Genomic DNA, 10297 nt, shown 5'->3' with positions numbered 1-10297 from the left:
CACCGCATGATCCCCAAGGGACTCTTTCCTGAGGAAAAACCAGATGTTGATGGGATGAGCCAAAACCCAATCTCAGACCAGCAACTCATTTTCTCCTTCTTCCCTAAGGCTTTCCAAATGTCCCTCACCCTCACATATCAAGAACTAGATATACTTGATAATTAACCTTGTGATACAACCTTAACTTTCATTTTTAAGGCCTCCAACTCTTGCTTATCACATCCTCCTCAAGTCAGCATTGCTCTATGTATCTGTTCACAGATACAATGGGGAGAGTGAGTAGCAGAAAATACTCAAGTGGATCACTTACATTCCAAATACATTTATTCCTGCCCTGTTGTGAAATCCAGTCCTACCTTCTCCTACAGATCAGGATCAATGACACTTTCCAGATGATGATTCCTCTTCTTACTTCCTGGTACCTAGGAACAAGGTGTCCAAAGTGCCCTGGCAGCCTACTAATGTACAGTGCAGGAGAAACTTTACTGTGTTCCCTGGCAAAAGGGTAACTATCGAGCCCAAGGCTTCAGGGACAGGAGCACAAAATCTCCTAGTGGGTCACTGGAAGTGATGGTGCTGCTATCACTTCTACTTCCCCTTTGATTACCAGATCCATGTATTCTTTCTACAGGGGATACAGAAGTGTATAGAGGCCTCTCACTTCATGCATATACTGCAATCCGAAGGGTAGTAGCCATCCTTTCATGGTGTTGCCCCTCACCTGGTGCTTTAGCTATGCTAACAAAAGGCTTTTCTATGAGTGTATGAGACTGACTGCTTCAGCATGGTGGAGAATATAATACAGTCAGTGGATCCCATGATTGTTGTGTCTCTCCTGAAACCCCTTCACGCCAAGTTACTCTGCTGGTCAGATGCTGTGATGTGTGGGATCTATGCTTGTGGACCATGCCTTCTGGATAGCAGTGGTGGCTGAAGCTCAATAGGAGAGGCAACTCTGTACCTAGAATAGGTATCTCTCTTTAGGAATACAACATGCTGACTCTTCCTGGATAGAAAGGGTCCAGTACAGTCGAGTTGCCACTGAATGGCTGATTGGTCTTCTTTAACAGATCTTAGTATTGGTCTCTGTTTCTGTAAAGTTGTATCAACCCTGGTAAGTCAGGGTCCATACTATTGGGATAAGACTAGCTTCTATCTCTGCCACTGAGTCCACTCTGTTCACATACCAATTGTGCTAATGTTGGGGTATTCTATGATGAATATTGACTAATGTCAACTGACCTAGTCATTATGTTTATTTTGTTGTTTAATGTATCCTTCATGGCAAATACTTCCTTGTGGATGTTGACATGCAAAACAAAAATCTTCACACCCATACCCTTATACATATATATATGTATGTGTGTGTGTGTGTATATATATATATATATCTTTCTTTTCTTCCCCACTGTAATTCCAAGGCCACCCTTGAATATTGATGTAATGCAACCACCATCCATTTCTAGCTTACACAAAACCATACTCAAACGCAGATCTTTTCTCCTCCTTCAGCTGCTCCTGTGGTGTGAGATCTCCTCTATGGCCAAGTTGTGAGTTTGAGGAATAATGTTGGTGCAACTGTTGTGGAGCTTGCCATAATCTGCATACTGTGTGTTCTTTCACCATTGATACTTTCAGGCACAAGCAGCAGAACTTCTTGTACTTCAACCCAAAACTGATGCAGAGCCCTTTCCTCCTTCAGATGTCACCTGAAGCTACCAGATTTCAATGACATCCAACATATGGGCTGGGGCAATATTTCTAGGTGTAGAATGTGTTGGATCCAAATCCAAAGGGCCTATAAAATTCTGTTGTTCCTTCTATGTGGTAGGAGCCATAAGATACAGAAATTTTTCTTTTACTTCCTGAGATATCCTGGCATGCCCCTGACTGTTGGACCCCTAGACATTCCACTAAAGTACTGACCCCTAAATCTTCATAGAGTTAGTCTCCTATCCTCTGGAGCTCCTGTGTCTTAATAATATTTCCAGTGCCCTAAAATCTTTTTTCTTATCCCATCTAATTACCATAATGTTATGTTATCAGTGCAATAGATCACTATGCTGTCTGTCCTGTGGGATATCCAAGCATTCAATATTTCATTAGATTATATTATAATAGGGCCATGCAGTTTGCTTATACTTGAATAAAACTATAAATGAATATTCTTCTATATCCCATTTCAATATAAACTGTTCCTGATCCTTTTTTATTGGAATGGAAAAGAGCATAATTATAAAATCAATGGCCATATACCATGTACCTGAGACCTTATTAATCTTCTCTAAAGTGACACCATGTTCAGCACAACAACTGGAACCAGTGATACTACTTAGTTAACCATGCATTAGTGCATAAGCTTCTACAAACTCTCCAAGCTTATGCAGGGCAAGACTGGAATACTTAATATATGATATGATAAGAATCACAAATCCCTCATTATTTAGGGATTTGACCTTGTTATTCATATCTGTTTTTCCCACTTTGGATTCAATATTATTTTTGGCTTACTATCTTGGTCATGGGCATTTTCAGAGGTTTTCATTTAGTCTCCTTCCTATGATCTCTTACCTATAGGCCAGGGTCTAATGTGGAGGCTAGCCCAATTGCCAACTATATTAATTCTGATCATATCCTTAGGGGATGGTAGAAACAACACCACATACCCAATGCTGATTCAGAGCATATACACCCTTCCGGAGAATCTTACCCCAGCCCTGCAAAGTATTGCCACTTTGTTGGCACTGGTCTTCCAAAGGCCATTTCAGCATTCTATCATGCCAGCTGCTCCAGGATTGAGGGTAACATGATATGAACAGTGAATTCTATGAGCATAGGCCCATTGCCACATTTCTTTTGCTCTGGAGTTTCTTGATCAGAAGCAATGGTATGTGGGATACCGTAATAGGGGATAAGGCATTCTGTAAGTCCATAAGTAGTAGTTTTGGCAGTAGTTTCCTTCCCCACATTGTGTTCAGGGAAGAAAAATCTGTATTCAGGGTGTCCACTGAAGTAGCAACAAAATACTGTCACTTCCATGGTGGAAGGGGTCCAATGTGATCAAGCTGCCACCAAGTAGCTGGCTGAATATCCTGGAGAATGATTCCATACTGAGGACTCAGTGTTGGTTTCTGCTGCTGGTAAACTGGGCACTCAGCAGTGGTGGTAGCCAGATCAATCCTCATGAATGGAGATCCACTTTCTTGAGCCCATTCATAACCTCCATTCCTGCCAGATAGCACTTTATTCGTGAGTCCATTGGGTGATGACAGGGATAGGTAGGGAAGGAGGCTGACTGGTATTCACAGAATGAGTAATCCTATCCTCTTGGTTATTAAAATTCTCTTTTGCTGTGCTCATCCTTTGGTGACCATTCACATGACACATAAATATTTTCACGTTTTTTGACCACTCAGAGAGTCCTATCCAATATACTTCTTTCCTAAATTTTTTTGTCACCAATTTTCCAATTTTGTTCCTTCTAAGTTCCTGACCATTCAGCCAAACCACTGGGCACAGCCCCATGAAATGTACATAATACGACGTATGATCCTTTCTCCTTCCAAGCAAAATGAACAACTAGGTGCACTGCCCAAAGTTCCACCCCCGGGAGGTTTTTCTCTTAACTAATATCAAGGATGTCCCAGATAAGGACTGAAATGCTGCTGCTGTCCACTTTCAGGTAAGGCCTGCATATCATTTAAAGATTGCAGAGCTATCTGTAAACCAGACCTGAATTTTTTCTTCCTCTGTTAACTGATCATAAGGAATTTCCCATATAGCAATAGATTCAGGATGGAAGAGAGAAAGCTGTGTAGCAGTTATAGGGAATCTGTGCATGTGTACCTCTTCTTTATGTAGCTTACTTCTGTCTTCAGGGCCTGCTAAGGCCCAATCACATATATAGCACTTCAATTTGATGGTGCATTGCTGCTGTGTATGTGAATTTTTATGGCTTAGTGGGTCAGATGCCACTCAGCTGATGATAGACAGCTCAGGTTGCATGGTGACTTGGTGATCCATGGTTCAAAGACTAAGTAGTAAGCTAAGAGCTTTTTCTGAGAAGGAAAGTAGTTATCTGCAGAGATTGGCGGGGTTTTGCTAAAATTTCCTAAATGCATACACCTACAAGGGTCTGTCAAAGGCTCTAAACAGCATCCCTAGCTGCCACCAACACTTCAAGCACCACTGGATCTGCTAGATTATATGGCCCAAGCAGCAGTGCACCTTGCACAGCAGCCTGGATCTGTTGCAGAGCCTTCTCCTATTCTGTGTCCCAAGCAAAAACTATCAGCTGTTAGGATCACTCAGTAAATGGACAAGAATAAAACACCTAAATGAAGAATATGTTGCCTCTAACATCCAAAGAGGCCCACTAGGCATTGTGCCTATTTGGCCATAGGTGGAGTCAGATGCGACAATGTATCCTTTACCTTAGAAGTGATATTTCCACATGCCTCACACCATTGGAACCTTAGAAATTCCACCAAGGTAGAAGTCCCCTGAATTTTTGTTAGATTTATTTCTCACCCTCTAACATGAAAATGTCTTACCAATAACTATAGACCAGTTGCTGTGTCTTGCTCTTCAGGTCCAATCAGCATAATGCCATCAGTGTGACATCTTGTGGAAAGGAAAGATAACCAAGATTCCTGAGAAGAAAAGTATGACATAGGCCTGAAAAGTTGGTATACTTGTGAGGTAGAAAGGGAAGTTGTACTGCTAGCCAGCTGAAAGAAACTGCTTCTGGTATACCTTATTAGAAAGAATGACAAAAAGGAATTTGCCAGATCAATAGCTACATACTGGGTACCAGGGGATATATTAACGTGCTTGAAGCCACATCTGGTATAGCAGCTTAATTGCAGTCATCACCTTGTTATGTCTGCTCTCAGCCACTGTCATTCTCCTAGTTCCATCTGTCTTTTGCACAGGCTAAATAGGGAAGTTGAGTGGATATGCAGTAGATATCAACACCCTAGCATCCTTCAACTCTTTGGCGGTGGCACTAATATCTGCAATTATTCCAGGAATGCAATATTGGTTCACTATTTTCCTAACTAGAGGCAGTTCTAGTGGCTTCCACTTGGCCTTTCCCACCACAATAGCCCCGAATCCATAGGTAAAGGAACCAATGTAAGAAATCTGCCAGATGATGAGTATATCTATTTCAACTATACATTCTGGAACAGGGGAAATAACCACAGAATGGGTTGGAGGACCCACTGGACCCACGGTAAGATGCACTTGAATTAAAAATCTATTAATCTCCTGAGTTCCATAAGACTCTGCTCTCACTGGTGAGCCATAGTGATGTTTTGGGTTTCCTGGAATTAGTGTCAGTTCAGATCCAGGGTCCAGTAATTCCTGAAAGCTCTGATTGTTTCCATTTCCCCAACGCACAGTTACCCTGATAAAAGGTCCCATTGGGGAAGGCTAGAAGAAAGGTTAATATTACAAATTTTTGGTACTGTACTGGGATTCTAACTCCAAGGGATCCAACTTCCCTTCATTCAAAGAGTTCTGGATCTGTAAACTAACTCAAGTCTGTTAATTGATGGAAGGACTGTGACTCTCTGTTTTTATGATTCAGATACTCCTGGTACTTAAATCTGTATTAGCCAGGGTTTTCCAGAGAAACGAAATCAACAGAGTATGATATATATTATAAGGAATCGGCTCATGTAACTATGGAAACTGAAAAGTTCTTTGATCTGCCATCTGCAAACTAAATACCCAGAAGAGGTGGTGGTTCAAAGGCCTGAGAGCCAAAAGCCAATGGTGTAGACTCCAGTCCAAGTCTGAAGGCCTGGGAGCCTCAGAATCTCTGAGGGTAAAATATTGAAATTCCAGCTCAGCAGTCCATTTAAACTTTCTGACTTTTTATTATAGTCAGGCCTTCAACAGAGTATATGATGCTCACCCACATTGGGGAGGACCATCTGCTTTACTCACTTCACGAATTCAAGTACTAATGTCTTCCAAAATACATTCACAAACATAAACACACTCAGAAATAATGTTAAACCAGATATCTGAACACTTCTTGTCCCAATCACCACAGCACATAAAAATCAACCATCAGAGTTACCATCTCCCCCAGATTTCAAAGAGCCACCACCATAGAAGCCCATTTGCCTCATCCTCTGGAAACTTTTCTAGAACATCAAATCTCATATTCTGAGAAAGTGCCCCCAAATCAATGAATTATGACATCCAGTTGTATATTTTACCCCCTTGTTCAAGCTATCTAAAAATCCACTCCAAGCGATATTTCCTGTTTCTTGCTTGCATATTCTTGCAATCCTTTCAGTGTATAATCTCTTTCAAGCTCATAATATCCCCAGTCATGATACTGATTTTTAGCCTGAGAGCCAAGAAAGGAGTTTGGAAGAGACTTTGGGCTGATGGTGGGAAATATCATTTCTTCCTAGACCTTTGTAGTGTCTTTTAACACAGCAGACATACTAACTCTTACTAGGGAAATGTGGGTCCACCTCTGCAAGCCCAGAAGGTTCATAGGGGTCTGCAATATGCTCAGAGGCCTCCATTTAGTTGACCCATTCCAAGTTTTCAAGCCCCAAGTTTTCCATACTAGACTACTGGCCTTGGCATTGGCTAAGCACTCAAAAAGAGTCATATTTCTCAATCTATTGTATTGCTACCCTGCTGTTCCTGCCTCTCAGTTCTTCTCCTACAAGAGATGTCTGCTTTCTAAGTTATCAAAGACAACTTCTGACTTTCACACTTTTCCATTAACTGCCTGCTAATGACCCTTAGTTCTCATTAGCCATCATCACGTGGTTAATACAACTTAGTAGTCAACTAACTCCACTCTCTTTGTAGGCATCTTTTACACCATTATATTTGAAATGCCCAAATAGCCACACCTGCAAAAGCATTCCCTCCATATTAACATTTGCCAAGCTGCCAGTAGTAAAATTTTTAGCAATTGGGGTCCTACTTAAGCAAGAGATTCTCATGCCCCACCTACCAACCAGGATGGTGTTCTCTTTGCCTGTTGCATGATGAGTGAGCTAGTCCCAAATTTCCATCTTAATATCTGTTTCCTCAGTTCCACTTGTGTTAGTCTGGGTTCTCCCAAAACCAGATGCCAGGACAGGATCAGATGTGCAAGAACTTTATTGGGGAATGTGCTAGTAAGAGAAAATGGGAGGGAACTAGAGGAGACTGTGAGAGCCATTAAACTCTGATGAGTCTGATCGCTGTCAAGGAGAGAGGAAAGGAAGAGTCATAGCCTACAGTGAAATTCTAAAAAAAGTTTCAGCAAGGCCAAATCTTTAAGCCAAAATTACCCATCAGAGGAGCCCCAAGTCTCAGAATAGTCCTGCCTTATACACCTTCTACGTTCTGTCACTGGCTGGGAGCAATGCTGGAGAAGCATAGCCTCAACATGAATGTGATGTGGTAATGACTTTCAGATTATGGCAGCTAGGGCCAGCAGTCAATTATGCAATCCTCCCTAGGAAGTCTGAGAGGTGTATTTTTATGGCAGCCACATATTTCTACCACTTATGCTGAGACATTTCTTAACAATGACACAGACATTTTATTTTTGTCTAATAGAAGAGAGTTTTTGAAACTGTATTGAGCTACTGACACAGACATGGTTCATCCTATTGGTTTAGTAAGCAGTGAATAGCATCTACAGCGACCAGCACTGATGAAGGAATAATATGAAATACATGATGAGAGGAGTAAAAAACAATGATTCCTCAGGTTAAAAAGATGGAAGTAGCATATCTGTATGTAAATGAAGCACTGAATAATGTGAATGGACAGTAAATTTTGCTAATAGAGTTACTGACATTTCTAAGTGCAGTTTTTCTCCTTCATTCATCAGGTCATGGTATCCAAGATAAAAGTTTAAAAGGAGTCAAAACCATTATGCATACTATATTAACAGTTTAGTTAATCTCTAATTTGAGTTATCTCTAGCCATCTAAATAACCAAAGTAAGTCATGACTCATGAGAAAGTTTGTATTTTCCAAAATTAGCCCTACTTAATTTGAAAAGAAAAAAAAAAATAGAATTTCCATACTATAATCAAAGAGTTTCTGTGTCAATTCATGTTGCATAAAACATAAAGCTTGCATTAAAAATATTTCATTTGCAAATAGGAAACAGAGTTTGTCCTGCATGAAATCCATTTTCACCTATAGGTCCTACTGAACCCTGCCAAGACACTAATATTCTGCTCACATTGTAGGTTTTTTTCTTTTTCCTTTTTTCTTTTTTTTCTTTTTTTCTTTTCTTTCTTTTTTTTTATATGAATGCTAAAGAGTCAATGAGCCCATTTGCCATGTAGAGAACAAAAATAAAAAAATAAAAATAGATGCCTCAGTAACAGATATAGAATGAACAAGCACATATTTAGCTAAGAACTCAGGTATCTCTGAAAATATGTCAAAATTGACTTTCACAATTTGATCCCAACCTCACATCAATTATCTGAAATTCAGTGGGAATACCCATTTCTATGACAATACTATATTCAAATAATGGTATTAAGATGATGTGGTTTTGTTTTACATCTGGGCACAGTATATCTGCTATTGCATAAGGACAATAATTTTATTCACTCATAAGCCATTTAAATAACAAATGAGGTATATATCGTTTGTGTGATTTGTTTGTTTATTTCAGCAGTATGCCACAGAAGGCTTATGACCACAGAAAACTCAGGAATGGATTTAAGTACAGGTCATTCGTGTAACATAGAAAATGAGATCTGGGTGCTGTAAATTAGATGTCTGTATGGTGATTTGATGCATGCATGTAAACTCTCAATGGTCATTTGGGTTCACTATCTTCTATTTCAGGGTCACTACGAGGAAGGTCACTTTTCTCTACTGCAACTGATAACAAATGAAATGTATTATATACTTAATACATGTTTGCATTTACCTTTGTAGAAGGAAATGAAATGGGGTTACATTACAGTAATATGAAGAGTTTGAAAGTATAAAATTTAAAGCAAATACTAAATTTTTCTAGTCCCCCTATATACTACTATAATAAGACCAGAACTGAGTCTGGTTTCTCAGCAGAGGGTGATTAATATCTGTGCCTTAAATTATTCTATAGCTGTAACAAGAAAAATATTCAAAGGTGAAGTAAAAGGTTACTCATAGAATTAAAAATTTAATATATCTTTTTATAGATTAAATTAAAATTGTAGACATATCAATCAATATATAGACAAATATAAATATGATTTTAGACATATTCATAAAGCTTTGTTTTAAAAATTACATTTTTACAGTAAAATTCTCCTTGGACTGAAACTTGGCTCACAGGATTTCAGTACAGATGGGAAATACATTTTTAAGTTATATATATAAAAAATAAAGCATTCTTTAGAAAAGAGTTGAAAATGAAAGATGTTTATAATTTTAGGATGCTTTCTGTTAATTCTTTTTGAAGGTGATTCAACATCTTAACATTTTGGTTCTTAATTCAGAATGTGGTTTCTCCGTAGGCAAATTTGAATGGAGTGTAGGGACAATTATTCAGGTAATGAAGATAAATAAACTCGTTCTAAATGAAAGTGGGTTTATTGGTTCAAATTATCCAGACTGGGTGGATAAATTAATTGAATTAGTTAGTGAATTGCTCAACACTTCACTTTGAATGTGTGGATACAACCTGAATAATACTGTAATGGGATAATTAAATGATAACCACATAAATATGTGTGCCTCAATACAAAGAAATTTTGAAGTGAGTGAAGTTGCAATAGTTTTCAATAAATGAGTGATTCAAGTGAAAATAAAAGTCTATATGTCTTATCTTAATAAAATTTAATTACAAACAAATTTTACCAAATGTTTTACTTTCCTTTAACCCAAAATATAACAAAATGAGTACACCCAAGGAATGATAAATATGCTTTCAACATTACAGAATATTGTAAGACTAAAAGGCTCTATCCAGGTAATAAAGCTTTGTTCTAAATATAAATTTAAATATCACATTTTTATGGCTCTGAAAGCATTTTTCTCACACTAACATTTAAAAGGAAGACTCAGCCATTTTTCTTAGCCAACTATATTTCCCCTCAGACGGCAGACCCACCATTGCCAACTCTTAAAATCATTGGAGTTTCCAAGGGAGAGGACAGCAATTCAGTTTGAGTCTTTCCTCTGTTACTTACTCATATATGAAATTAAAGTGGCTTCATTTACTTTATTTGTGAATATTATGTGAGCTTATATATAAAGAAGTAGTTTTAAACTATATTAATCTTAAAAAAAATTTTTTTTACATTTATTT

The 10297-nt window shown here is 38.5% G+C and overlaps 1 pseudogene; it reads right to left on the bottom strand.

Annotated features, from left to right (window-relative positions):
* Positions 1-362: 362 nt before the first annotated feature.
* LOC124529152 (uncharacterized) lies at positions 363-7405 on the bottom strand (annotated as a pseudogene).
* Between the last annotated feature and the right edge of the window lie 2892 nt (positions 7406-10297).

Source organism: Lynx rufus, unplaced genomic scaffold, assembly GCF_022079265.1.
Source record: "Lynx rufus isolate CCGP_SWC_20201006 ecotype Redwood Valley unplaced genomic scaffold, mLynRuf1.p SCAF_6, whole genome shotgun sequence".
Classification (NCBI taxonomy): Eukaryota; Metazoa; Chordata; class Mammalia; order Carnivora; family Felidae; genus Lynx; species Lynx rufus.
The sequence above is the reverse complement of the archived record's forward strand: the minus strand, read 5'-3'. Positions and strand labels throughout refer to the sequence as shown.